General features: G+C 48.4%; 60 non-coding genes across 60 annotated transcripts; all 60 read left to right on the forward strand.

Moving 5' to 3' along the window:
* The first annotated feature begins 95 nt into the window (after nt 1-95).
* Nucleotides 96-236, forward strand: LOC142205195 (U4 spliceosomal RNA). Its single transcript, XR_012716225.1, has one exon. It is a non-coding gene; the product is annotated as a U4 spliceosomal RNA (small nuclear RNA).
* A 204-nt stretch (nt 237-440) lies between these two features.
* LOC142205475 (U4 spliceosomal RNA) lies at nt 441-581 on the forward strand. Its single transcript, XR_012716466.1, has one exon. It is a non-coding gene; the product is annotated as a U4 spliceosomal RNA (small nuclear RNA).
* Nucleotides 582-784: 203 nt separating this feature from the next.
* Nucleotides 785-925, forward strand: LOC142205476 (U4 spliceosomal RNA). The gene has a single exon (XR_012716467.1). It is a non-coding gene; the product is annotated as a U4 spliceosomal RNA (small nuclear RNA).
* A 204-nt stretch (nt 926-1,129) lies between these two features.
* On the forward strand, nt 1,130-1,270 carry LOC142205477 (U4 spliceosomal RNA). Its single transcript, XR_012716468.1, has one exon. It is a non-coding gene; the product is annotated as a U4 spliceosomal RNA (small nuclear RNA).
* A 204-nt stretch (nt 1,271-1,474) lies between these two features.
* LOC142205478 (U4 spliceosomal RNA) lies at nt 1,475-1,615 on the forward strand. Its single transcript, XR_012716469.1, has one exon. It is a non-coding gene; the product is annotated as a U4 spliceosomal RNA (small nuclear RNA).
* Nucleotides 1,616-1,819: 204 nt separating this feature from the next.
* Nucleotides 1,820-1,960, forward strand: LOC142205317 (U4 spliceosomal RNA). The gene has a single exon (XR_012716338.1). It is a non-coding gene; the product is annotated as a U4 spliceosomal RNA (small nuclear RNA).
* A 204-nt stretch (nt 1,961-2,164) lies between these two features.
* On the forward strand, nt 2,165-2,305 carry LOC142205435 (U4 spliceosomal RNA). Its single transcript, XR_012716428.1, has one exon. It is a non-coding gene; the product is annotated as a U4 spliceosomal RNA (small nuclear RNA).
* Nucleotides 2,306-2,509: 204 nt separating this feature from the next.
* On the forward strand, nt 2,510-2,650 carry LOC142205814 (U4 spliceosomal RNA). Its single transcript, XR_012716774.1, has one exon. It is a non-coding gene; the product is annotated as a U4 spliceosomal RNA (small nuclear RNA).
* A 204-nt stretch (nt 2,651-2,854) lies between these two features.
* Nucleotides 2,855-2,995, forward strand: LOC142205765 (U4 spliceosomal RNA). Its single transcript, XR_012716727.1, has one exon. It is a non-coding gene; the product is annotated as a U4 spliceosomal RNA (small nuclear RNA).
* Nucleotides 2,996-3,199: 204 nt separating this feature from the next.
* Nucleotides 3,200-3,340, forward strand: LOC142205801 (U4 spliceosomal RNA). Its single transcript, XR_012716762.1, has one exon. It is a non-coding gene; the product is annotated as a U4 spliceosomal RNA (small nuclear RNA).
* A 204-nt stretch (nt 3,341-3,544) lies between these two features.
* LOC142205829 (U4 spliceosomal RNA) lies at nt 3,545-3,685 on the forward strand. The gene has a single exon (XR_012716789.1). It is a non-coding gene; the product is annotated as a U4 spliceosomal RNA (small nuclear RNA).
* Nucleotides 3,686-3,883: 198 nt separating this feature from the next.
* Nucleotides 3,884-4,024, forward strand: LOC142205811 (U4 spliceosomal RNA). The gene has a single exon (XR_012716771.1). It is a non-coding gene; the product is annotated as a U4 spliceosomal RNA (small nuclear RNA).
* Nucleotides 4,025-4,228: 204 nt separating this feature from the next.
* On the forward strand, nt 4,229-4,369 carry LOC142205815 (U4 spliceosomal RNA). The gene has a single exon (XR_012716775.1). It is a non-coding gene; the product is annotated as a U4 spliceosomal RNA (small nuclear RNA).
* Nucleotides 4,370-4,573: 204 nt separating this feature from the next.
* On the forward strand, nt 4,574-4,714 carry LOC142205226 (U4 spliceosomal RNA). The gene has a single exon (XR_012716253.1). It is a non-coding gene; the product is annotated as a U4 spliceosomal RNA (small nuclear RNA).
* A 204-nt stretch (nt 4,715-4,918) lies between these two features.
* LOC142205844 (U4 spliceosomal RNA) lies at nt 4,919-5,059 on the forward strand. Its single transcript, XR_012716802.1, has one exon. It is a non-coding gene; the product is annotated as a U4 spliceosomal RNA (small nuclear RNA).
* Nucleotides 5,060-5,263: 204 nt separating this feature from the next.
* On the forward strand, nt 5,264-5,404 carry LOC142205329 (U4 spliceosomal RNA). Its single transcript, XR_012716349.1, has one exon. It is a non-coding gene; the product is annotated as a U4 spliceosomal RNA (small nuclear RNA).
* Nucleotides 5,405-5,608: 204 nt separating this feature from the next.
* LOC142205479 (U4 spliceosomal RNA) lies at nt 5,609-5,749 on the forward strand. The gene has a single exon (XR_012716470.1). It is a non-coding gene; the product is annotated as a U4 spliceosomal RNA (small nuclear RNA).
* A 204-nt stretch (nt 5,750-5,953) lies between these two features.
* LOC142205206 (U4 spliceosomal RNA) lies at nt 5,954-6,094 on the forward strand. The gene has a single exon (XR_012716234.1). It is a non-coding gene; the product is annotated as a U4 spliceosomal RNA (small nuclear RNA).
* A 204-nt stretch (nt 6,095-6,298) lies between these two features.
* LOC142205907 (U4 spliceosomal RNA) lies at nt 6,299-6,439 on the forward strand. The gene has a single exon (XR_012716861.1). It is a non-coding gene; the product is annotated as a U4 spliceosomal RNA (small nuclear RNA).
* Nucleotides 6,440-6,637: 198 nt separating this feature from the next.
* LOC142205920 (U4 spliceosomal RNA) lies at nt 6,638-6,778 on the forward strand. Its single transcript, XR_012716873.1, has one exon. It is a non-coding gene; the product is annotated as a U4 spliceosomal RNA (small nuclear RNA).
* Nucleotides 6,779-6,982: 204 nt separating this feature from the next.
* Nucleotides 6,983-7,123, forward strand: LOC142205480 (U4 spliceosomal RNA). Its single transcript, XR_012716471.1, has one exon. It is a non-coding gene; the product is annotated as a U4 spliceosomal RNA (small nuclear RNA).
* Nucleotides 7,124-7,328: 205 nt separating this feature from the next.
* LOC142205179 (U4 spliceosomal RNA) lies at nt 7,329-7,469 on the forward strand. The gene has a single exon (XR_012716209.1). It is a non-coding gene; the product is annotated as a U4 spliceosomal RNA (small nuclear RNA).
* A 204-nt stretch (nt 7,470-7,673) lies between these two features.
* On the forward strand, nt 7,674-7,814 carry LOC142205441 (U4 spliceosomal RNA). The gene has a single exon (XR_012716433.1). It is a non-coding gene; the product is annotated as a U4 spliceosomal RNA (small nuclear RNA).
* A 204-nt stretch (nt 7,815-8,018) lies between these two features.
* Nucleotides 8,019-8,157, forward strand: LOC142205895 (U4 spliceosomal RNA). The gene has a single exon (XR_012716850.1). It is a non-coding gene; the product is annotated as a U4 spliceosomal RNA (small nuclear RNA).
* Nucleotides 8,158-8,361: 204 nt separating this feature from the next.
* Nucleotides 8,362-8,502, forward strand: LOC142205442 (U4 spliceosomal RNA). The gene has a single exon (XR_012716434.1). It is a non-coding gene; the product is annotated as a U4 spliceosomal RNA (small nuclear RNA).
* Nucleotides 8,503-8,706: 204 nt separating this feature from the next.
* Nucleotides 8,707-8,847, forward strand: LOC142205855 (U4 spliceosomal RNA). Its single transcript, XR_012716812.1, has one exon. It is a non-coding gene; the product is annotated as a U4 spliceosomal RNA (small nuclear RNA).
* A 204-nt stretch (nt 8,848-9,051) lies between these two features.
* LOC142205481 (U4 spliceosomal RNA) lies at nt 9,052-9,192 on the forward strand. The gene has a single exon (XR_012716472.1). It is a non-coding gene; the product is annotated as a U4 spliceosomal RNA (small nuclear RNA).
* A 204-nt stretch (nt 9,193-9,396) lies between these two features.
* LOC142205483 (U4 spliceosomal RNA) lies at nt 9,397-9,537 on the forward strand. The gene has a single exon (XR_012716473.1). It is a non-coding gene; the product is annotated as a U4 spliceosomal RNA (small nuclear RNA).
* Nucleotides 9,538-9,741: 204 nt separating this feature from the next.
* Nucleotides 9,742-9,882, forward strand: LOC142205485 (U4 spliceosomal RNA). The gene has a single exon (XR_012716474.1). It is a non-coding gene; the product is annotated as a U4 spliceosomal RNA (small nuclear RNA).
* Nucleotides 9,883-10,086: 204 nt separating this feature from the next.
* Nucleotides 10,087-10,227, forward strand: LOC142205443 (U4 spliceosomal RNA). Its single transcript, XR_012716435.1, has one exon. It is a non-coding gene; the product is annotated as a U4 spliceosomal RNA (small nuclear RNA).
* Nucleotides 10,228-10,431: 204 nt separating this feature from the next.
* LOC142205486 (U4 spliceosomal RNA) lies at nt 10,432-10,572 on the forward strand. The gene has a single exon (XR_012716475.1). It is a non-coding gene; the product is annotated as a U4 spliceosomal RNA (small nuclear RNA).
* A 204-nt stretch (nt 10,573-10,776) lies between these two features.
* On the forward strand, nt 10,777-10,917 carry LOC142205275 (U4 spliceosomal RNA). Its single transcript, XR_012716299.1, has one exon. It is a non-coding gene; the product is annotated as a U4 spliceosomal RNA (small nuclear RNA).
* Nucleotides 10,918-11,115: 198 nt separating this feature from the next.
* Nucleotides 11,116-11,256, forward strand: LOC142205487 (U4 spliceosomal RNA). Its single transcript, XR_012716476.1, has one exon. It is a non-coding gene; the product is annotated as a U4 spliceosomal RNA (small nuclear RNA).
* A 203-nt stretch (nt 11,257-11,459) lies between these two features.
* Nucleotides 11,460-11,600, forward strand: LOC142205488 (U4 spliceosomal RNA). The gene has a single exon (XR_012716477.1). It is a non-coding gene; the product is annotated as a U4 spliceosomal RNA (small nuclear RNA).
* A 204-nt stretch (nt 11,601-11,804) lies between these two features.
* On the forward strand, nt 11,805-11,945 carry LOC142205185 (U4 spliceosomal RNA). The gene has a single exon (XR_012716215.1). It is a non-coding gene; the product is annotated as a U4 spliceosomal RNA (small nuclear RNA).
* Nucleotides 11,946-12,149: 204 nt separating this feature from the next.
* LOC142205489 (U4 spliceosomal RNA) lies at nt 12,150-12,290 on the forward strand. Its single transcript, XR_012716478.1, has one exon. It is a non-coding gene; the product is annotated as a U4 spliceosomal RNA (small nuclear RNA).
* A 204-nt stretch (nt 12,291-12,494) lies between these two features.
* On the forward strand, nt 12,495-12,635 carry LOC142205490 (U4 spliceosomal RNA). The gene has a single exon (XR_012716479.1). It is a non-coding gene; the product is annotated as a U4 spliceosomal RNA (small nuclear RNA).
* Nucleotides 12,636-12,839: 204 nt separating this feature from the next.
* Nucleotides 12,840-12,980, forward strand: LOC142205491 (U4 spliceosomal RNA). Its single transcript, XR_012716480.1, has one exon. It is a non-coding gene; the product is annotated as a U4 spliceosomal RNA (small nuclear RNA).
* Nucleotides 12,981-13,184: 204 nt separating this feature from the next.
* Nucleotides 13,185-13,325, forward strand: LOC142205902 (U4 spliceosomal RNA). The gene has a single exon (XR_012716856.1). It is a non-coding gene; the product is annotated as a U4 spliceosomal RNA (small nuclear RNA).
* Nucleotides 13,326-13,529: 204 nt separating this feature from the next.
* LOC142205492 (U4 spliceosomal RNA) lies at nt 13,530-13,670 on the forward strand. Its single transcript, XR_012716481.1, has one exon. It is a non-coding gene; the product is annotated as a U4 spliceosomal RNA (small nuclear RNA).
* A 204-nt stretch (nt 13,671-13,874) lies between these two features.
* Nucleotides 13,875-14,015, forward strand: LOC142205493 (U4 spliceosomal RNA). The gene has a single exon (XR_012716482.1). It is a non-coding gene; the product is annotated as a U4 spliceosomal RNA (small nuclear RNA).
* Nucleotides 14,016-14,219: 204 nt separating this feature from the next.
* LOC142205494 (U4 spliceosomal RNA) lies at nt 14,220-14,360 on the forward strand. The gene has a single exon (XR_012716483.1). It is a non-coding gene; the product is annotated as a U4 spliceosomal RNA (small nuclear RNA).
* Nucleotides 14,361-14,564: 204 nt separating this feature from the next.
* LOC142205496 (U4 spliceosomal RNA) lies at nt 14,565-14,705 on the forward strand. Its single transcript, XR_012716485.1, has one exon. It is a non-coding gene; the product is annotated as a U4 spliceosomal RNA (small nuclear RNA).
* A 204-nt stretch (nt 14,706-14,909) lies between these two features.
* On the forward strand, nt 14,910-15,050 carry LOC142205908 (U4 spliceosomal RNA). The gene has a single exon (XR_012716862.1). It is a non-coding gene; the product is annotated as a U4 spliceosomal RNA (small nuclear RNA).
* Nucleotides 15,051-15,255: 205 nt separating this feature from the next.
* Nucleotides 15,256-15,396, forward strand: LOC142205180 (U4 spliceosomal RNA). Its single transcript, XR_012716210.1, has one exon. It is a non-coding gene; the product is annotated as a U4 spliceosomal RNA (small nuclear RNA).
* Nucleotides 15,397-15,600: 204 nt separating this feature from the next.
* On the forward strand, nt 15,601-15,741 carry LOC142205497 (U4 spliceosomal RNA). Its single transcript, XR_012716486.1, has one exon. It is a non-coding gene; the product is annotated as a U4 spliceosomal RNA (small nuclear RNA).
* Nucleotides 15,742-15,945: 204 nt separating this feature from the next.
* Nucleotides 15,946-16,086, forward strand: LOC142205880 (U4 spliceosomal RNA). The gene has a single exon (XR_012716836.1). It is a non-coding gene; the product is annotated as a U4 spliceosomal RNA (small nuclear RNA).
* A 204-nt stretch (nt 16,087-16,290) lies between these two features.
* LOC142205498 (U4 spliceosomal RNA) lies at nt 16,291-16,431 on the forward strand. The gene has a single exon (XR_012716487.1). It is a non-coding gene; the product is annotated as a U4 spliceosomal RNA (small nuclear RNA).
* A 204-nt stretch (nt 16,432-16,635) lies between these two features.
* Nucleotides 16,636-16,776, forward strand: LOC142205169 (U4 spliceosomal RNA). Its single transcript, XR_012716199.1, has one exon. It is a non-coding gene; the product is annotated as a U4 spliceosomal RNA (small nuclear RNA).
* A 204-nt stretch (nt 16,777-16,980) lies between these two features.
* On the forward strand, nt 16,981-17,121 carry LOC142205499 (U4 spliceosomal RNA). Its single transcript, XR_012716488.1, has one exon. It is a non-coding gene; the product is annotated as a U4 spliceosomal RNA (small nuclear RNA).
* A 204-nt stretch (nt 17,122-17,325) lies between these two features.
* LOC142205500 (U4 spliceosomal RNA) lies at nt 17,326-17,466 on the forward strand. The gene has a single exon (XR_012716489.1). It is a non-coding gene; the product is annotated as a U4 spliceosomal RNA (small nuclear RNA).
* Nucleotides 17,467-17,670: 204 nt separating this feature from the next.
* Nucleotides 17,671-17,811, forward strand: LOC142205276 (U4 spliceosomal RNA). The gene has a single exon (XR_012716300.1). It is a non-coding gene; the product is annotated as a U4 spliceosomal RNA (small nuclear RNA).
* Nucleotides 17,812-18,009: 198 nt separating this feature from the next.
* LOC142205501 (U4 spliceosomal RNA) lies at nt 18,010-18,150 on the forward strand. The gene has a single exon (XR_012716490.1). It is a non-coding gene; the product is annotated as a U4 spliceosomal RNA (small nuclear RNA).
* A 204-nt stretch (nt 18,151-18,354) lies between these two features.
* LOC142205766 (U4 spliceosomal RNA) lies at nt 18,355-18,495 on the forward strand. Its single transcript, XR_012716728.1, has one exon. It is a non-coding gene; the product is annotated as a U4 spliceosomal RNA (small nuclear RNA).
* A 204-nt stretch (nt 18,496-18,699) lies between these two features.
* Nucleotides 18,700-18,840, forward strand: LOC142205502 (U4 spliceosomal RNA). The gene has a single exon (XR_012716491.1). It is a non-coding gene; the product is annotated as a U4 spliceosomal RNA (small nuclear RNA).
* A 204-nt stretch (nt 18,841-19,044) lies between these two features.
* Nucleotides 19,045-19,185, forward strand: LOC142205503 (U4 spliceosomal RNA). Its single transcript, XR_012716492.1, has one exon. It is a non-coding gene; the product is annotated as a U4 spliceosomal RNA (small nuclear RNA).
* A 203-nt stretch (nt 19,186-19,388) lies between these two features.
* On the forward strand, nt 19,389-19,529 carry LOC142205504 (U4 spliceosomal RNA). Its single transcript, XR_012716493.1, has one exon. It is a non-coding gene; the product is annotated as a U4 spliceosomal RNA (small nuclear RNA).
* Nucleotides 19,530-19,733: 204 nt separating this feature from the next.
* Nucleotides 19,734-19,874, forward strand: LOC142205234 (U4 spliceosomal RNA). The gene has a single exon (XR_012716260.1). It is a non-coding gene; the product is annotated as a U4 spliceosomal RNA (small nuclear RNA).
* Nucleotides 19,875-20,078: 204 nt separating this feature from the next.
* Nucleotides 20,079-20,219, forward strand: LOC142205505 (U4 spliceosomal RNA). The gene has a single exon (XR_012716494.1). It is a non-coding gene; the product is annotated as a U4 spliceosomal RNA (small nuclear RNA).
* Nucleotides 20,220-20,423: 204 nt separating this feature from the next.
* Nucleotides 20,424-20,564, forward strand: LOC142205859 (U4 spliceosomal RNA). Its single transcript, XR_012716816.1, has one exon. It is a non-coding gene; the product is annotated as a U4 spliceosomal RNA (small nuclear RNA).
* The last annotated feature ends 172 nt before the right edge of the window (nt 20,565-20,736 follow it).

Below are 20,736 nucleotides of genomic sequence, written 5' to 3' on the forward strand. Positions count from 1 at the left end.
ATGCCTTGCAGAAGGGAGGGGTCCGTTTTCTTTCGCCATGGCTTTACTAGGCTCCTCCTAACGAGGGTCAATTTCATGGGCACCTGGAAACCGTTAGCTTTGCGCAGTGGCAATATCATGGCCCATGAGGTGTAACCGAGGCATGATTATTGCTAATTGAAAACTAAACCCAATACCACGCATTGATGACTTGAAATATAGTCAGCTTTGGCAATTTTTGCTAGTCTCTCAGGAGACTTCATTTCTTGTACAAACATTAGAAGAAACCTTTGGAAAGCGGAGCCGCTTCGCCCACGGGGGTGAAACAGGCAGGGAAGCCCCGCCCTGAATTATTCCACTCCCAGAATGCCTTGCAGAAGGGAGGGGTCCGTTTTCTTTCGCCATGGCTTTACTAGGCTCCTCCTAACGAGGGTCAATTACATGGGCACCTGGAAACCTTTAGCTTTGCGCAGTGGCAATATCATGGCCCATGAGGTGTAACCGAGGCGTGATTATTGCTAATTGAAAACTAAACCCAATACCCCGCCTTGATGACTTGAAATATAGTCAGCTTTGGCAATTTTTGCTAGTCTCTCAGGAGACTTCATTTCTTGTACAAACATCAGAAGAAACGTTTGGAAAGCGGAGCCGCTTCGCCCACGGGGGTGAAACAGGCAGGGAAGCCCCGCCCTGAATTATTCCACTCCCAGAATGCCTTGCAGAAGGGAGGGGTCCGTTTTCTTTCGCCATGGCTTTACTAGGCTCCTCCTAACGATGGTCAATAACTAAGCACCTGGAAACCTTTAGCTTTGCGCAGTGGCAATATCATGGCCCATGAGGTGTAACCGAGGCGTGATTATTGCTAATTGAAAACTAAACCCAATACCCCGCCTTGATGACTTGAAATATAGTCAGCTTTGGCAATTTTTGCTAGTCTCTCAGGAGACTTCATTTCTTGTACAAACATTAGAAGAAACCTTTAGAAAGCGGAGCCGCTTCGCCCACGGGGGTGAAACAGGCAGGGAAGCCCCGCCCTGAATTATTCCACTCCCAGAATGCCTTGCAGAAGGGAGGGGTCCGTTTTCTTTCGCCATGGCTTTACTAGGCTCCTCCTAACGAGGGTCAATTACATGGGCACCTGGAAACCTTTAGCTTTGCGCAGTGGCAATATCATGGCCCATGAGGTGTAACCGAGGCGTGATTATTGCTAATTGAAAACTAAACCCAATACCCCGCCTTGATGACTTGAAATATAGTCAGCTTTGGCAATTTTTGCTAGTCTCTCAGGAGACTTCATTTCTTGTACAAACATCAGAAGAAACGTTTGGAAAGCGGAGCCGCTTCGCCCACGGGGGTGAAACAGGCAGGGAAGCCCCGCCCTGAATTATTCCACTCCCAGAATGCGTTGCAGAAGGGAGGGGTCCGTTTTCTTTCGCCATGGCTTTACTAGGCTCCTCCTAACGAGGGTCAATTTCATGGGCACCTGGAAACCTTTAGCTTTGCGCAGTGGCAATATCATGGCCCATGAGGTGTAACCGAGGCGTGATTATTGCTAATTGAAAACTAAACCCAATACCCCGCCTTGATGACTTGAAATATAGTCAGCTTTGGCAATTTTTGCTAGTCTCTCAGGAGACTTCATTTCTTGTACAAACATTAGAAGAAACCTTTGGAAAGCGGAGCCGCTTCGCTCACGGGGGTGAAACAGGCAGGGAAGCCCCGCCCTGAATTATTCCACTCCCAGAATGCCTTGCGGAAGGGAGAGGTCCGTTTTCTTTCGCCATGGCTTTACTAGGCTCCTCCTAACGAGGGTCAATTTCATGGGCACCTGGAAACCGTTAGCTTTGCGCAGTGGCAATATCATGGCCTATGAGGTGTAACCGAGGCGTGATTATTGCTAATTGAAAACTAAACCCAATACCCCGCCTTGATGACTTGAAATATAGTCAGCTTTGGCAATTTTTGCTAGTCTCTCAGGAGACTTCATTTCTTGTACAAACATTAGAAGAAACCTTTAGAAAGCGGAGCCGCTTCGCCCACGGGGGTGAAACAGGCAGGGAAGCCCCGCCCTGAATTATTCCACTCCCAGAATGCCTTGCAGAAGGGAGGGGTCCGTTTTCTTTCGCCATGGCTTTACTAGGCTCCTCCTAACGAGGGTCAATTTCATGGGCACCTGGAAACCTTTAGCTTTGCGCAGTGGCAATATCATGGCCCATGAGGTGTAACCGAGGCGTGATTATTGCTAATTGAAAACTAAACCCAATACCCCGCCTTGATGACTTGAAATATAGTCAGCTTTGGCAATTTTTGCTAGTCTCTTAGGAGACTTCATTTCTTGTACAAACATTAGAAGAAACCTTTGGAAAGCGGAGCCGCTTCGCCCACGGGGGTGAAACAGGCAGGGAAGCCCCGCCCTGAATTATTCCACTCCCAGAATGCCTTGCAGAAGGGAGGGGTCCGTTTTCTTTCGCCATGGCTTTACTAGGCTCCTCCTAACGAGGGTCAATTTCATGGGCACCTTGAAACCTTTAGCTTTGCGCAGTGGCAATATCATGGCCCATGAGGTGTATCCGAGGCGTGATTATTGCTAATTGAAAACTAAACCCAATACCCCGCCTTGATGACTTGAAATATAGTCAGCTTTGGCAATTTTTGCTAGTCTCTCAGGAGACTTCATTTCTTGTACAAACATTAGAAGAAACCTTTGGAAAGCGGAGCCGCTTCGCTCACGGGGGTGAAACAGGCAGGGAAGCCCCGCCCTGAATTATTCCACTCCCAGAATGCCTTGCGGAAGGGAGGGGTCCGTTTTCTTTCGCCATGGCTTTACTAGGCTCCTCCTAACGAGGGTCAATTTCATGGGCACCTGGAAACCTTTAGCTTTGCGCAGAGGCAATATCATGGCCCATGAGGTGTAACCGAGGCGTGATTATTGCTAATTGAAAACTAAACCCAATACCCCGCCTTGATGACTTGAAATATAGTCAGCTTTGGCAATTTTTGCTAGTCTCTCAGGAGACTTCATTTCTTGTACAAACATTAGAAGAAACCTTTGGAAAGCGGAGCCGCTTCGCTCACGGGGGTGAAACAGGCAGGGAAGCCCCGCCCTGAATTATTCCACTCCCAGAATGCCTTGCAGAAGGGAGGGGTCCGTTTTCTTTCGCCATGGCTTTACTAGGCTCCTCCTAACGAGGGTCAATTTCATGGGCACCTGGAAACCGTTAGCTTTGCGCAGTGGCAATATCATGGCCCATGAGGTGTAACCGAGGCGTGATTATTGCTAATTGAAAACTAAACCCAATACCACGCCTTGATGACTTGAAATATAGTCAGCTTTGGCAATTTTTGCTAGTCTCTCAGGAGACTTCATTTCTTGTACAAACATTAGAAGAAACCTTTGGAAAGCGGAGCCGCTTCGCTCACGGGGGTGAAACAGGCAGGGAAGCCCCGCCCTGAATTATTCCACTCCCAGAATGCCTTGCAGAAGGGAGGGGTCCGTTTTCTTTCGCCATGGCTTTACTAGGCTCCTCCTAACGAGGGTCAATTTCATGGGCACCTGGAAACCTTTAGCTTTGCGCAGTGGCAATATCATGGCCCATGAGGTGCAACCGAGGCGTGATTATTGCTAATTGAAAACTAAACCCAATACCACGCCTTGATGACTTGAAATATAGTCAGCTTTGGCAATTTTTGCTAGTCTCTCAGGAGACTTCATTTCTTGTACAAACATTAGAAGAAACCTTTGGAAAGCGGAGCCGCTTCGCCCACGGGGGTGAAACAGGCAGGGAAGCCCCGCCCTGAATTATTCCACTCCCAGAATGCCTTGCAGAAGGGAGGGGTCTGTTTTCTTTCGCTTTACTAGGCTCCTCCTAATGAGGGTCAATTTCATGGGCACCTGGAAACCTTTAGCTTTGCGCAGTGGCAATATCATGGCCCATGAGGTGTAACCGAGGCGTGATTATTGCTAATTGAAAACTAAACCCAATGCCCCGCCTTGATGACTTGAAATATAGTCAGCTTTGGCAATTTTTGCTAGTCTCTCAGGAGACTTCATTTCTTGTACAAACATTAGAAGAAACCTTTGGAAAGCGGAGCCGCTTCGCCCACGGGGGTGAAACAGGCAGGGAAGCCCCGCCCTGAATTATTCCACTCCCAGAATGCCTTGCAGAAGGGAGGGGTCCGTTTTCTTTCGCCATGGCTTTACTAGGCTCCTCCTAACGAGGGTCAATTTCATGGGCACCTTGAAACCTTTAGCTTTGCGCAGTGGCAATATCATGGCCCATGAGGTGTATCCGAGGCGTGATTATTGCTAATTGAAAACTAAACCCAATACCCCGCCTTGATGACTTGAAATATAGTCAGCTTTGGCAATTTTTGCTAGTCTCTCAGGAGACTTCATTTCTTGTACAAACATTAGAAGAAACCTTTGGAAAGCGGAGCCGCTTCGCTCACGGGGGTGAAACAGGCAGGGAAGCCCCGCCCTGAATTATTCCACTCCCAGAATGCCTTGCGGAAGGGAGGGGTCCGTTTTCTTTCGCCATGGCTTTACTAGGCTCCTCCTAACGAGGGTCAATTTCATGGGCACCTGGAAACCTTTAGCTTTGCGCAGTGGCAATATCATGGCCCATGAGGTGCAACCGAGGCGTTATTATTGCTAATTGAAAACTAAACCCAATACCACGCCTTGATGACTTTAAATATAGTCAGCTTTGGCAATTTTTGCTAGTCTCTCAGGAGACTTCATTTCTTGTACAAACATTAGAAGAAACCTTTGGAAAGCGGAGCCGCTTCGCTCACGGGGGTTAAACAGGCAGGGAAGCCCCGCCCTGAATTATTCCATTCCCAGAATGCCTTGCAGAAGGGAGGGGTCCGTTTTCTTTCGCCATGGCTTTACTAGGCTCCTCCTAACAAGGGTCAATAACATGGGCACCTGGAAACCTTTAGCTTTGCGCAGTGGCAATATCATGGCCCATGAGGTGTAACCGAGGCGTGATTATTGCTAATTGAAAACTAAACCCAATACCCCGCCTTGATGACTTGAAATATAGTCAGCTTTGGTAATTTTTGCTAGTCTCTCAGGAGACTTCATTTCTTGTACAAACATTAGAAGAAACCTTTGGAAAGCGGAGCCGCTTCGCTCACGGGGGTGAAACAGGCAGGGAAGCCCCGCCCTGAATTATTCCACTCCCAGAATGCCTTGCGGAAGGGAGGGGTCCGTTTTCTTTCGCCATGGCTTTACTAGGCTCCTCCTAACGAGGGTCAATTTCATGGGCACCTGGAAACCGTTAGCTTTGCGCAGTGGCAATATCATGGCCTATGAGGTGTAACCGAGGCGTGATTATTGCTAATTGAAAACTAAACCCAATACCCCGCCTTGATGACTTGAAATATAGTCAGCTTTGGCAATTTTTGCTAGTCTCTCAGGAGACTTCATTTCTTGTACAAACATTAGAAGAAACCTTTGGAAAGCGGAGCCGCTTCGCCCACGGGGGTGAAACAGGCAGGGAAGCCCCGCCCTGAATTATTCCACTCCCAGAATGCCTTGCAGAAGGGAGGGGTCCGTTTTCTTTCGCCATGGCTTTACTAGGCTCCTCCTAACGAGGGTCAATTACATGGGCACCTGGAAACCTTTAGCTTTGCGCAGTGGCAATATCATGGCCCATGAGGTGTAACCGAGGCGTGATTATTGCTAATTGAAAACTAAACCCAATACCCCGCCTTGATGACTTGAAATATAGTCAGCTTTGGCAATTTTTGCTAGTCTCTCAGGAGACTTCATTTCTTGTACAAACATTAGAAGAAACCTTTGGAAAGCGGAGCCGCTTCGCCCACGGGGGTGAAACAGGCAGGGAAGCCCCGCCCTGAATTATTCCACTCCCAGAATGCCTTGCAGAAGGGAGGGGTCCGTTTTCTTTCGCCATGGCTTTACTAGGCTCCTCCTAACGAGGGTCAATTACATGGGCACCTGGAAACCTTTAGATTTGCGCAGTGGCAATATCATGGCCCATGAGGTGTAACCGAGGCGTGATTCTTGCTAATTGAAAACTAAACCCAATACCCCGCCTTGATGACTTGAAATATAGTCAGCTTTGGCAATTTTTGCTAGTCTCTCAGGAGACTTCATTTCTTGTACAAACATTAGAAGAAACGTTTGGAAAGCGGAGCCGCTTCGCCCACGGGGATGAAACAGGCAGGGAAGCCCCGCCCTGAATTATTCCACTCCCAGAATGCCTTGCAGAAGGGAGGGGTCCGTTTTCTTTTGCCATGGCTTTACTAGACTCCTCCTAACGAGGGTCAATTTCATGGGCACCTGGAAACCGATAGCTTTGCGCAGTGGCAATATCATGGCCCATGAGGAGTAACCGAGGCGTGATTATTGCTAATTGAAAACTAAACCCAATACCACGCCTTGATGACTTGAAATATAGTCAGCTTTGGCAATTTTTGCTAGTCTCTCAGGAGACTTCATTTCTTGTACAAACATTAGAAGAAACCTTTGGAAAGCGGAGCCGCTTCACCCACGGGGGTGAAACAGGCAGGGAAGCCCCGCCCTGAATTATTCCACTCCCAGAATGCCTTGCAGAAGGGAGGGGTCTGTTTTCTTTCGCTTTACTAGGCTCCTCCTAACGAAGGTCAATTTCATGGGCACCTGGAAACCTTTAGCTTTGCGCAGTGGCAATATCATGGCCCATGAGGTGTAACCGAGGCATGATTATTGCTAAATGAAAACTAAACCCAATACCCCGCCTTGATGACTTGAAATATAGTCAGCTTTGGCAATTTTTGCTAGTCTCTCAGGAGACTTCATTTCTTGTACAAACATTAGAAGAAACCTTTGGAAAGCGGAGCCGCTTCGCCCACGGGGGTGAAACAGGCAGGGAAGCCCCGCCCTGAATTATTCCACTCCCAGAATGCCTTGCAGAAGGGAGGGGTCCGTTTTCTTTCGCCATGGCTTTACTAGGCTCCTCCTAACGAGGGTCAATTTCATGGGCACCTGGAAACCGTTAGCTTTGCGCAGTGGCAATATCATGGCCCATGAGGTGTAACCGAGGCGTGATTATTGCTAATTGAAAACTAAACCCAATACCCCGCCTTGATGACTTGAAATATAGTCAGCTTTGGCAATTTTTGCTAGTCTCTCAGGAGACTTCATTTCTAGTACAAACGTTAGAAGAAACCTTTGGAAAGCGGAGCCGCTTCGCCCACGGGGGTGAAACAGGCAGGGAAGCCCCGCCCTGAATTATTCCACTCCCAGAATGCCTTGCAGAAGGGAGGGGGTCCGTTTTCTATCGCCATGGCTTTACTAGGCTCCTCCTAACGAGGGTCAATTTCATGGGCACCTGGAAACCTTTAGCTTTGCGCAGTGGCAATATCATGGCCCATGAGGTGTAACCGAGGCGTGATTATTGCTAATTGAGAACTAAACCCAATACCCCGCCTTGATGACTTGAAATATAGTCAGCTTTGGCAATTTTTGCTAGTCTCTCAGGAGACTTCATTTCTTGTACAAACATTAGAAGAAACCTTTGGAAAGCGGAGCCGCTTCGCCCACAGGGGTGAAACAGGCAGGGAAGCCCCACCCTGAATTATTCCACTCCCAGAATGCGTTGCAGAAGGGAGGGGTCCGTTTTCTTTCGCCATGGCTTTACTAGGCTCCTCCTAACGAGGGTCAATTTCATGGGCACCTGGAAACCTTTAGCTTTGCGCAGCGGCAATATCATGGCCCATGAGGTGTAACCGAGGCGTGATTATTGCTAATTGAAAACTAAACCCAATACCCCGCCATGATGACTTGAAATATAGTCAGCTTTGGCAATTTTTGCTAGTCTCTCAGGAGACTTCATTTCTTGTACAAACATTAGAAGAAACCTTTGGAAAGCGGAGCCGCTTCGCCCACGGGGGTGAAACAGGCAGGGAAGCCCCGCCCTGAATTATTCCACTCCCAGAATGCCTTGCAGAAGGGAGGGGTCCGTTTTCTTTCGCCATGGCTTTACTAGGCTCCTCCTAACGAGGGTCAATTTCATGGGCACCTGGAAACCGTTAGCTTTGCGCAGTGGCAATATCATGGCCTATGAGGTGTAACCGAGGCGTGATTATTGCTAATTGAAAACTAAACCCAATACCCCGCCATGATGACTTGAAATATAGTTAGCTTTGGCAATTTTTGCTAGTCTCTGGAGACTTCATTTCTTGTACAAACATTAGAAGAAACCTTTGGAAAGCGGAGCCGCTTCGCCCACAGGGGTGAAACAGGCAGGGAAGCCCCACCCTGAATTATTCCACTCCCAGAATGCGTTGCAGAAGGGAGGGGTCCGTTTTCTTTCGCCATGGCTTTACTAGGCTCCTCCTAACGAGGGTCAATTTCATGGGCACCTGGAAACCTTTAGCTTTGCGCAGCGGCAATATCATGGCCCATGAGGTGTAACCGAGGCGTGATTATTGCTAATTGAAAACTAAACCCAATACCCCGCCATGATGACTTGAAATATAGTCAGCTTTGGCAATTTTTGCTAGTCTCTCAGGAGACTTCATTTCTTGTACAAACATTAGAAGAAACCTTTGGAAAGCGGAGCCGCTTCGCCCACGGGGGTGAAACAGGCAGGGAAGCCCCGCCCTGAATTATTCCACTCCCAGAATGCCTTGCAGAAGGGAGGGGTCCGTTTTCTTTCGCCATGGCTTTACTAGGCTCCTCCTAACGAGGGTCAATTTCATGGGCACCTGGAAACCGTTAGCTTTGCGCAGTGGCAATATCATGGCCTATGAGGTTTAACCGAGGCGTGATTATTGCTAATTGAAAACTAAACCCAATACCCCGCCTTGATGACTTGAAATATAGTCAGCTTTGGCAATTTTTGCTAGTCTCTCAGGAGACTTCATTTCTTGTACAAACATTAGAAGAAACTTTTGGAAAGCGGAGCCGCTTCGCCCACGGGGGTGAAACAGGCAGGGAAGCCCCACCCTGAATTATTCCACTCCCAGAATGCCTTGCAGAAGAGAGGGGTCCGTTTTCTTTCGCCATGGCTTTACTAGGCTCCTCCTAACGAGGGTCAATTTCATGGGCACCTGGAAACCTTTAGCTTTGCGCAGTGGCAATATCATGGCCCATGAGGTGTAACCGAGGCGTGATTATTGCTAATTGAAAACTAAACCCAATACCCCGCCTTGATGACTTGAAATATAGTCAGCTTTGGCAATTTTTGCTAGTCTCTCAGGAGACTTCATTTCTTGTACAAACATTAGAAGAAACCTTTGGAAAGCGGAGCCGCTTCGCCCACGGGGGTGAAACAGGCAGGGAAGCCCCGCCCTGAATTATTCCACTCCCAGAATGCCTTGCAGAAGGGAGGGGTCCGTTTTCTTTCGCCATGGCTTTACTAGGCTCCTCCTAACGAGGGTCAATTTTATGGGCACCTGGAAACCTTTAGCTTTGCGCAGTGGCAATATCATGGCCCATGAGGTGTAACCGAGGCGTGATTATTGCTAATTGAAAACTAAACCCAATACCCCGCCTTGATGACTTGAAATATAGTCAGCTTTGGCAATTTTTGCTAGTCTCTCAGGAGACTTCATTTCTTGTACAAACATTAGAAGAAACCTTTGGAAAGCGGAGCCGCTTCGCCCACGGGGGTGAAACAGGCAGGGAAGCCCCGCCCTGAATTATTCCACTCCCAGAATGTGTTGCAGAAGGGAGGGGTCCGTTTTCTTTCGCCATGGCTTTACTAGGCTCCTCCTAACGAGGGTCAATTTCATGGGCACCTGGAAACCTTTAGCTTTGCGCAGTGGCAATATCATGGCCCATGAGGTGTAACCGAGGCGTGATTATTGCTAATTGAAAACTAAACCCAATACCCCGCCTTGATGACTTGAAATATAGTCAGCTTTGGCAATTTTTGCTAGTCTCTCAGGAGACTTCATTTCTTGTACAAACATTAGAAGAAACCTTTGGAAAGCGGAGCCGCTTCGCTCACGGGGGTGAAACAGGCAGGGAAGCCCCGCCCTGAATTATTCCACTCCCAGAATGCCTTGCGGAAGGGAGGGGTCCGTTTTCTTTCGCCATGGCTTTACTAGGCTCCTCCTAACGAGGGTCAATTTCATGGGCACCTGGAAACCGTTAGCTTTGCGCAGTGGCAATATCATGGCCCATGAGGTGTAACCGAGGCGTGATTATTGCTAATTGAAAACTAAACCCAATACCCCGCCTTGATGACTTGAAATATAGTCAGCTTTGGCAATTTTTGCTAGTCTCTCATGAGACTTCATTTCTTGTACAAACATTAGAAGAAACCTTTGGAAAGCGGAACAGCTTCGCCCACGGGGGTGAAACAGGCAGGGAAGCCCCGCCCTGAATTATTCCACTCCCAGAATGCCTTGCAGAAGGGAGGGGTCCGTTTTCTTTCGCCATGGCTTTACTAGGCTCCTCCTAACGAGGGTCAATTTCATGGGCACCTGGAAACCTTTAGCTTTGCGCAGTGGCAATATCATGGCCCATGAGGTGTAACCGAGGCGTGATTATTGCTAATTGAAAACTAAACCCAATACCCCGCCTTGATGACTTGAAATATAGTCAGCTTTGGCAATTTTTGCTAGTCTCTCAGGAGACTTCATTTCTTGTACAAACATTAGAAGAAACCTTTGGAAAGCGGAGCCGCTTCGCCCACGGGGGTGAAACAGGCAGGGAAGCCCCGCCCTGAATTATTCCACTCCCAGAATGCCTTGCAGAAGGGAGGGGTCCGTTTTCTTTCGCCATGGCTTTACTAGGCTCCTCCTAACGAGGGTCAATTTCATGGGCACCTGGAAACCGTTAGCTTTGCGCAGTGGCAATATCATGGCCCATGAGGAGTAACCGAGGCGTTATTATTGCTAATTGAAAACTAAACCCAATACCCCGCCTTGATGACTTGAAATATAGTCAGCTTTGGCAATTTTTGCTAGTCTCTCAGGAGACTTCATTTCTTGTACAAACATTAGAAGAAACCTTTGGAAAGCGGAGCCGCTTCACCCACGGGGGTGAAACAGGCAGGGAAGCCCCGCCCTGAATTATTCCACTCCCAGAATGCCTTGCAGAAGGGAGGGGTCTGTTTTCTTTCGCTTTACTAGGCTCCTCCTAACGAAGGTCAATTTCATGGGCACCTGGAAACCTTTAGCTTTGCGCAGTGGCAATATCATGGCCCATGAGGTGTAACCGAGGCGTGATTATTGCTAATTGAAAACTAAACCCAATACCCCGCCTTGATGACTTGAAATATAGTCAGCTTTGGCAATTTTTGCTAGTCTCTCAGGAGACTTCATTTCTTGTACAAACATTAGAAGAAACCTTTGGAAAGCGGAGCCGCTTCGCCCACGGGGGTGAAACAGGCAGGGAAGCCCCGCCCTGAATTATTCCACTCCCAGAATGCCTTGCAGAAGGGAGGGGTCCGTTTTCTTTCGCCATGGCTTTACTAGGCTCCTCCTAACGATGGTCAATAACTAAGCACCTGGAAACCTTTAGCTTTGCGCAGTGGCAATATCATGGCCCATGAGGTGTAACCGAGGCGTGATTATTGCTAATTGAAAACTAAACCCAATACCCCGCCTTGATGACTTGAAATATAGTCAGCTTTGGCAATTTTTGCTAGTCTCTCAGGAGACTTCATTTCTTGTACAAACATTAGAAGAAACCTTTGGAAAGCGGAGCCGCTTCGCTCACGGGGGTGAAACAGGCAGGGAAGCCCCGCCCTGAATTATTCCACTCCCAGAATGCCTTGCAGAAGGGAGGGGTCCGTTTTCTTTCGCCATGGCTTTACTAGGCTCCTCCTAACGAGGGTCAATTTCATGGGCACCTGGAAACCGTTAGCTTTGCGCAGTGGCAATATCATGGCCCATGAGGTGTAACCGAGGCGGGATTATTGCTAATTGAAAACTAAACCCAATACCACGCCTTGATGACTTGAAATATAGTCAGCTTTGGCAATTTTTGCTAGTCTCTCAGGAGACTTCATTTCTTGTACAAACATTAGAAGAAACCTTTGGAAAGCGGAGCCGCTTCGCCCACGGGGGTGAAACAGGCAGGGAAGCCCCGCCCTGAATTATTCCACTCCCAGAATGCCTTGCAGAAGGGAGGGGTCCGTTTTCTTTCGCCATGGCTTTACTAGGCTCCTCCTAACGAGGGTCAATTTCATGGGCACCTGGAAACCTTTAGCTTTGCGCAGTGGCAATATCATGGCCCATGAGGTGTAACCGAGGCGTGATTATTGCTAATTGAAAACTAAACCCAATACCCCGCCTTGATGACTTGAAATATAGTCAGCTTTGGCAATTTTTGCTAGTCTCTCAGGAGACTTCATTTCTTGTACAAACATTAGAAGAAACCTTTGGAAAGCGGAGCCGCTTCGCTCACGGGGGTGAAAAAGGCAGGGAAGCCCCGCCCTGAATTATTCCACTCCCAGAATGCCTTGCGGAAGGGAGGGGTCCGTTTTCTTTCGCCATGGCTTTACTAGGCTCCTCCTAACGAGGGTCAATTACATGGGCACCTGGAAACCTTTAGCTTTGCGCAGTGGCAATATCATGGCCCATGAGGTGTAACCGAGGCGTGATTATTGCTAATTGAAAACTAAACCCAATACCCCGCCTTGATGACTTGAAATATAGTCAGCTTTGGCAATTTTTGCTAGTCTCTCAGGAGACTTCATTTCTTGTACAAACATTAGAAGAAACCTTTGGAAAGCGGAGCCGCTTCGCCCACGGGGGTGAAACAGGCAGGGAAGCCCCGCCCTGAATTATTCCACTCCCAGAATGCCTTGCAGAAGGGAGGGGTCCGTTTTCTTTCGCCATGGCTTTACTAGGCTCCTCCTAACGAGGGTCAATTTCATGGGCACCTGGAAACCTTTAGCTTTGCGCAGTGGCAATATCATGGCCCATGAGGTGTAACCGAGGCGTGATTATTGCTAATTGAAAACTAAACCCAATACCCCGCCTTGATGACTTGAAATATAGTCAGCTTTGGCAATTTTTGCTAGTCTCTCAGGAGACTTCATTTCTTGTACAAACATTAGAAGAAACCTTTGGAAAGCGGACCCGCTTCGCTCACGGGGGTGAAACAGGCAGGGAAGCCCCGCCCTGAATTATTCCACTCCCAGAATGCCTTGCGGAAGGGAGGGGTCCTTTTTCTTTCGCCATGGCTTTACTAGGCTCCTCCTAACGAGGGTCAATTTCATGGGCACCTGGAAACCGTTAGCTTTGCGCAGTGGCAATATCATGGCCTATGAGGTGTAACCGAGGCGTGATTATTGCTAATTGAAAACTAAACCCAATACCCCGCCATGATGACTTGAAATATAGTCAGCTTTGGCAATTTTTGCTAGTCTCTCAGGAGACTTCATTTCTTGTACAAACATTAGAAGAAACCTTTGGAAAGCGGAGCCGCTTCGCCCACGGGGGTGAAACAGGCAGGGAAGCCCCGCCCTGAATTATTCCACTCCCAGAATGCCTTGCAGAAGGGAGGGGTCCGTTTTCTTTCGCCATGGCTTTACTAGGCTCCTCCTAACGAGGGTCAATTTCATGGGCACCTGGAAACCTTTAGCTTTGCGCAGTGGCAATATCATGGCCCATGAGGTGTAACCGAGGCGTGATTATTGCTAATTGAAAACTAAACCCAATACCCCGCCTTGATGACTTGAAATATAGTCAGCTTTGGCAATTTTTGCTAGTCTCTCAGGAGACTTCATTTCTTGTACAAACATTAGAAGAAACCTTTGGAAAGCGGAGCCGCTTCGCTCACGGGGGTGAAACAGGCAGGGAAGCCCCGCCCTGAATTATTCCACTCCCAGAATGCCTTGCGGAAGGGAGGGGTCCGTTTTCTTTCGCCATGGCTTTACTAGGCTCCTCCTAACGAGGGTCAATTTCATGGGCACCTGGAAACCGTTAGCTTTGCGCAGTGGCAATATCATGGCCCATGAGGTGTAACCGAGGCGTGATTATTGCTAATTGAAAACTAAACCCAATACCCCGCCTTGATGACTTGAAATATAGTCAGCTTTGGCAATTTTTGCTAGTCTCTCAGGAGACTTCATTTCTTGTACAAACATTAGAAGAAACCTTTGGAAAGCGGAGCCGCTTCGCCCACGGGGGTGAAACAGGCAGGGAAGCCCCGCCCTGAATTATTCCACTCCCAGAATGCCTTGCAGAAGGGAGGGGTCCGTTTTCTTTCGCCATGGCTTTACTAGGCTCCTCCTCACGAGGGTCAATTACATGGGCACTTGGAAACCTTTAGCTTTGCGCAGTGGCAATATCATGGCCCATGAGGTGTAACCGAGGCGTGATTATTGCTAATTGAAAACTAAACCCAATACCCCGCCTTGATGACTTGAAATATAGTCAGCTTTGGCAATTTTTGCTAGTCTCTCAGGAGACTTCATTTCTTGTACAAACATTAGAAGAAACCTTTGGAAAGCGGAGCCGCTTCGCCCACGGGGGTGAAACAGGCAGGGAAGCCCCGCCCTGAATTATTCCACTCCCAGAATGCCTTGCAGAAGGGAGGGGTCCGTTTTCTTTCGCCATGGCTTTACTAGGCTCCTCCTAACGAGGGTCAATTTCATGGGCACCTGGAAACCTTTAGCTTTGCGCAGTGGCAATATCATGGCCCATGAGGTGTAACCGAGGCGTGATTATTGCTAATTGAAAACTAAACCCAATACCCCGCCTTGATGACTTGAAATATAGTCAGCTTTGGCAATTTTTGCTAGTCTCTCAGGAGACTTCATTTCTTGTACAAACATTAGAAGAAACGTTTGGAAAGCGGAGCCGCTTCGCCCACGGGGGTGAAACAGGCAGGGAAGCCCCGCCCTGAATTATTCCACTCCCAGAATGCCTTGCAGAAGGGAGGGGTCCGTTTTCTTTCGCCATGGCTTTACTAGGCTCCTCCTAACGAGGGTCAATTTCATGGGCACCTGGAAACCGTTAGCTTTGCGCAGTGGCAATATCATGGCCCATGAGGAGTAACCGAGGCGTGATTATTGCTAATTGAAAACTAAACCCAATACCACGCCTTGATGACTTGAAATATAGTCAGCTTTGGCAATTTTTGCTAGTCTCTCAGGAGACTTCATTTCTTGTACAAACATTAGAAGAAACCTTTGGAAAACGGAGCCGCTTCACCCACGGGGGTGAAACAGGCAGGGAAGCCCCGCCCTGAATTATTCCACTCCCAGAATGCCTTGCAGAAGGGAGGGGGTCCGTTTTCTATCGCCATGGCTTTACTAGGCTCCTCCTAACGAGGGTCAATTTCATGGGCACCTGGAAACCTTTAGCTTTGCGCAGTGGCAATATCATGGCCCATGAGGTGTAACCGAGGCGTGATTATTGCTAATTGAGAACTAAACCCAATACCCCGCCTTGATGACTTGAAATATAGTCAGCTTTGGCAATTTTTGCTAGTCTCTCAGGAGACTTCATTTCTTGTACAAACATTAGAAGAAACCTTTGGAAAGCGGAGCCGCTTCGCCCACGGGGGTGAAACAGGCAGGGAAGCCCCACCCTGAATTATTCCACTCCCAGAATGCGTTGCAGAAGGGAGGGGTCCGTTTTCTTTCGCCATGGCTTTACTAGGCTCCTCCTAACGAGGGTCAATTTCATGGGCACCTGGAAACCTTTAGCTTTGCGCAGTGGCAATATCATGGCCCATGAGGTGTAACCGAGGCGTGATTATTGCTAATTGAAAACTAAACCCAATACCCCGCCTTGATGACTTGAAATATAGTCAGCTTTGGCAATTTTTGCTAGTCTCTCAGGAGACTTCATTTCTTGTACAAACATTAGAAGAAACCTTTGGAAAGCGGAGCCGCTTCGCTCACGGGGGTGAAACAGGCAGGGAAGCCCCGCCCTGAATTATTCCACTCCCAGAGTGCCTTGCAGAAGGGAGGGGTCCGTTTTCTTTCGCCATGGCTTTACTAGGCTCCTCCTAACGAGGGTCAATTTCATGGGCACCTGGAAACCGTTAGCTTTGCGCAGTGGCAATATTATGGCCTATGAGGTGTAACCGAGGCGTGATTATTGCTAATTGAAAACTAAACCCATTACCCCGCCATGATGACTTGAAATATAGTCAGCTTTGGCAATTTTTGCTAGTCTCTCAGGAGACTTCATTTCTTGTACAAACATTAGAAGAAACCTTTGGAAAGCGGAGCCGCTTCGCCCACGGGGGTGAAAAAGGCAGGGAAGCCCCGCCCTGAATTATTCCACTCCCAGAATGCCTTGCAGAAGGGAGGGGTCCGTTTTCTTTCGCCATGGCTTTACTAGGCTCCTCCTAACGAGGGTCAATTTCATGGGCACCTGGAAACCATTAGCTTTGCGCAGTGGCAATATCATGGCCCATGAGGTGTAACCGAGGCGTGATTATTGCTAATTGAAAACTAAACCCAATACCCCGCCTTGATGACTTGAAATATAGTCAGCTTTGGCAATTTTTGCTAGTCTCTCAGGAGACTTCATTTCTTGTACAAACATTAGAAGAAACCTTTGGAAAGCGGAGCCGCTTCGCCCACGGGGGTGAAACAGGCAGGGAAGCCCCGCCCTGAATTATTCCACTCCCAGAATGCCTTGCAGAAGGGAGGGGTCCGTTTTCTTTCGCCATGGCTTTACTAGGCTCCTCCTAACGAGGGTCAATTTCATGGGCACCTGGAAACCTTTAGCTTTGCGCAGTGGCAATATCATGGCCCATGAGGTGTAACCGAGGCGTGATTATTGCTAATTGAAAACTAAACCCAATACCCCGCCTTGATGACTTGAAATATAGTCAGCTTTGGCAATTTTTGCTAGTCTCTCAGGAAACTTCATTTCTTGTACAAACATTAGAAGAAACTTTTGGAAAGCGGAGCCGCTTCGCCCACGGGGGTGAAATAGGCAGGGAAGCCCCACCCTGAATTATTCCACTCCCAGAATGCCTTGCAGAAGAGAGGGGTCCGTTTTCTTTCGCCATGGCTTTACTAGGCTCCTCCTAACGAGGGTCAATTTCATGGGCACCTGGAAACCTTTAGCTTTGCGCAGTGGCAATATCATGGCCCATGAGGTGTAACCGAGGCGTGATTATTGCTAATTGAAAACTAAACCCAATACCCCGCCTTGATGACTTGAAATATAGTCAGCTTTGGCAATTTTTGCTAGTCTCTCAGGAGACTTCATTTCTTGTACAAACATTAGAAGAAACCTTTGGAAAGCGGAGCCGCTTCGCCCACGGGGGTGAAACAGGCAGGGAAGCCCCGCCCTGAATTATTCCACTCCCAGAATGCCTTGCAGAAGGGAGGGGTCCGTTTTCTTTCGCCATGGCTTTACTAGGCTCCTCCTAACGAGGGTCAATTTCATGGGCACCTGGAAACCTTTAGCTTTGCGCAGTGGCAATATCATGGCCCATGAGGTGTAACCGAGGCGTGATTATTGCTAATTGAAAACTAAACCCAATACCCCGCCTTGATGACTTGAAATATAGTCAGCTTTGGCAATTTTTGCTAGTCTCTCAGGAGACTTCATTTCTTGTACAAACATTAGGAGAAACCTTTGGAAAGCGGAGCCGCTTCGCCCACGGGGGTGAAACAGGCAGGGAAGCCCCGCCCTGAATTATTCCACTCCCAGAATGCCTTGCAGAAGGGAGGGGTCCGTTTTCTTTCGCCATGGCTTTACTAGGCTCCTCCTAACGAGGGTCAATTTCATGGGCACCTGGAAACCTTTAGCTTTGCGCAGTGGCAATATCATGGCCCATGAGGAGTAACCGAGGCGTTATTATTGCTAATTGAAAACTAAACCCAATACCCCGCCTTGATGACTTGAAATATAGTCAGCTTTGGCAATTTTTGCTAGTCTCTCAGGAGACTTCATTTCTTGTACAAACATTAGAAGAAACCTTTGGAAAGCGGAGCCGCTTCACCCACGGGGGTGAAACAGGCAGGGAAGCCCCGCCCTGAATTATTCCACTCCCAGAATGCCTTGCAGAAGGGAGGGGTCTGTTTTCTTTCGCTTTACTAGGCTCCTCCTAACGAAGGTCAATTTCATGGGCACCTGGAAACCTTTAGCTTTGCGCAGTGGCAATATCATGGCCCATGAGGTGTAACCGAGGCGTGATTATTGCTAATTGAAAACTAAACCCAATACCCCGCCTTGATGACTTGAAATATAGTCAGCTTTGGCAATTTTTGCTAGTCTCTCAGGAGACTTCATTTCTTGTACAAACATTAGAAGAAACCTTTGGAAAGCGGAGCCGCTTCGCCCACGGGGGTGAAACAGGCAGGGAAGCCCCGCCCTGAATTATTCCACTCCCAGAATGCCTTGCAGAAGGGAGGGGTCCGTTTTCTTTCGCCATGGCTTTACTAGGCTCCTCCTAACGAGGGTCAATTTCATGGGCACCTGGAAACCTTTAGCTTTGCGCAGTGGCAATATCATGGCCCATGAGGTGTAACCGAGGCGTGATTATTGCTAATTGAAAACTAAACCCAAAACCCCGCCTTGATGACTTGAAATATAGTCAGCTTTGGCAATTTTTGCTAGTCTCTCAGGAGACTTCATTTCTTGTACAAACATTAGAAGAAACCTTTGGAAAGCGGAGCCGCTTCGCACACGGGGGTGAAACAGGCAGGGAAGCCCCGCCCTGAATTATTCCACTCCCAGAATGCCTTGCAGAAGGGAGGGGTCCGTTTTCTTTCGCCATGGCTTTACTAGGCTCCTCCTAACAAGGGTCAATAACATGGGCACCTGGAAACCTTTAGCTTTGCGCAGTGGCAATATCATGGCCCATGAGGTGTAACCGAGGCGTGATTATTGCTAATTGAAAACTAAACCCAATACCCCGCCTTGATGACTTGAAATATAGTCAGCTTTGGCAATTTTTGCTAGTCTCTCAGGAGACTTCATTTCTTGTACAAACATTAGAAGAAACCTTTGGAAAGCGGAGCCGCTTCGCCCACGGGGGTGAAACAGGCAGGGAAGCCCCGCTCTGAATTATTCCACTCCCAGAATGCCTTGCAGAAGGGAGGGGTCCGTTTTCTTTCGCCATGGCTTTACTAGGCTCCTCCTAACGAGGGTCAATTTCATGGGCACCTGGAAACCTTTAGCTTTGCGCAGTGGCAATATCATGGCCCATGAGGTGTAACCGAGGCGTGATTATTGCTAATTGAAAACTAAACCCAATACCCCGCCTTGATGACTTGAAATATAGTCAGCTTTGGCAATTTTTGCTAGTCTCTCAGGAGACTTCATTTCTTGTACAAACATTAGAAGAAACGTTTGGAAAGCGGAGTCGCTTCGCCCACGGGGGTGAAACAGGCAGGGAAGCCCCGCCCTGAATTATTCCACTCCCAGAATGCCTTGCAGAAGGGAGGGGTCCGTTTTCTTTCGCCATGGCTTTACTAGGCTCCTCCTAACGATGGTCAATAACTAAGCACCTGGAAACCTTTAGCTTTGCGCAGTGGCAATATCATGGCCCATGAGGTGTAACCGAGGCGTGATTATTGCTAATTGAAAACTAAACCCAATACCCCGCCTTGATGACTTGAAATATAGTCAGCTTTGGCAATTTTTGCTAGTCTCTCAGGAGACTTGATTTCTTGTACAAACATTAGAAGAAACCTTTGGAAAGCGGAGCCGCTTCGCCCACGGGGGTGAAACAGGCAGGGAAGCCCCGCCCTGAATTATTCCACTCCCAGAATGCCTTGCAGAAGGGAGGGGTCCGTTTTCTTTCGCCATGGCTTTACTAGGCTCCTCCTAACGAGGGTCAATAACATGGGCACCTGGAAACCTTTAGCTTTGCGCAGTGGCAATATCATGGCCCATGAGGTGTAACCGATGCGTGATTATTGCTAATTGAAAACTAAACCCAATACCCCGCCTTGATGACTTGAAATATAGTTAGCTTTGGCAATTTTTGCTAGTCTCTCAGGAGACTTCATTTCTTGTACAAACATTAGAATAAACCTTTGGAAAGCGGAGCCGCTTCGCCCACGGGGGTGAAACAGGCAGGGATGCCCCGCCCTGAATTATTCCACTCTCAGAATGCCTTGCAGAAGGGAGGGGTCCGTTTTCTTTCGCCATGGCTTTACTAGGCTCCTCCTAACGAGGGTCAATTTCATGGGCACCTGGAAACCTTTAGCTTTGCGCAGTGGCAATATCATGGCCCATGAGGTGTAACCGAGGCGTGATTATTGCTAATTGAAAACTAAACCCAATACCCCGCCTTGATGACTTGAAATATAGTCAGCTTTGGCAATTTTTGCTAGTCTCTCAGGAGACTTCATTTCTTGTACAAACATTAGAAGAAACCTTTGGAAAGCGGAGCCGCTTCGCCCACGGGGGTGAAACAGGCAGGGAAGCCCCGCCCTGAATTATTCCACTCCCAGAATGCCTTGCAGAAGGGAGGGGTCCGTTTTCTTTCGCCATGGCTTTACTAGGCTCCTCCTAACGAGGGTCAATTTCATGGGCACCTGGAAACCGTTAGCTTTGCGCAGTGGCAATATCATGGCCCATGAGGAGTAACCGAGGCGTGATTATTGCTAATTGAAAACTAAACCCAATACCCCGCCTTGATGACTTGAAATATAGTCAGCTTTGGCAATTTTTGCTAGTCTCTCAGGAGACTTCATTTCTTGTACAAACATTAGAAAAAACCTTTGGAAAGCGGAGCCGCTTCACCCGCGGGGGTGAAACAGGCAGGGAAGCCCCGCCCTGAATTATTCCACTCCCAGAATGCCTTGCAGAAGGGAGGGGTCTGTTTTCTTTCGCTTTACTAGGCTCCTCCTAACGAAGGTC

The sequence above is a fragment of the Leptodactylus fuscus genome, chromosome 5 (genome assembly GCF_031893055.1).
Source record: "Leptodactylus fuscus isolate aLepFus1 chromosome 5, aLepFus1.hap2, whole genome shotgun sequence".
NCBI lineage: Eukaryota > Metazoa > Chordata > Amphibia > Anura > Leptodactylidae > Leptodactylus > Leptodactylus fuscus.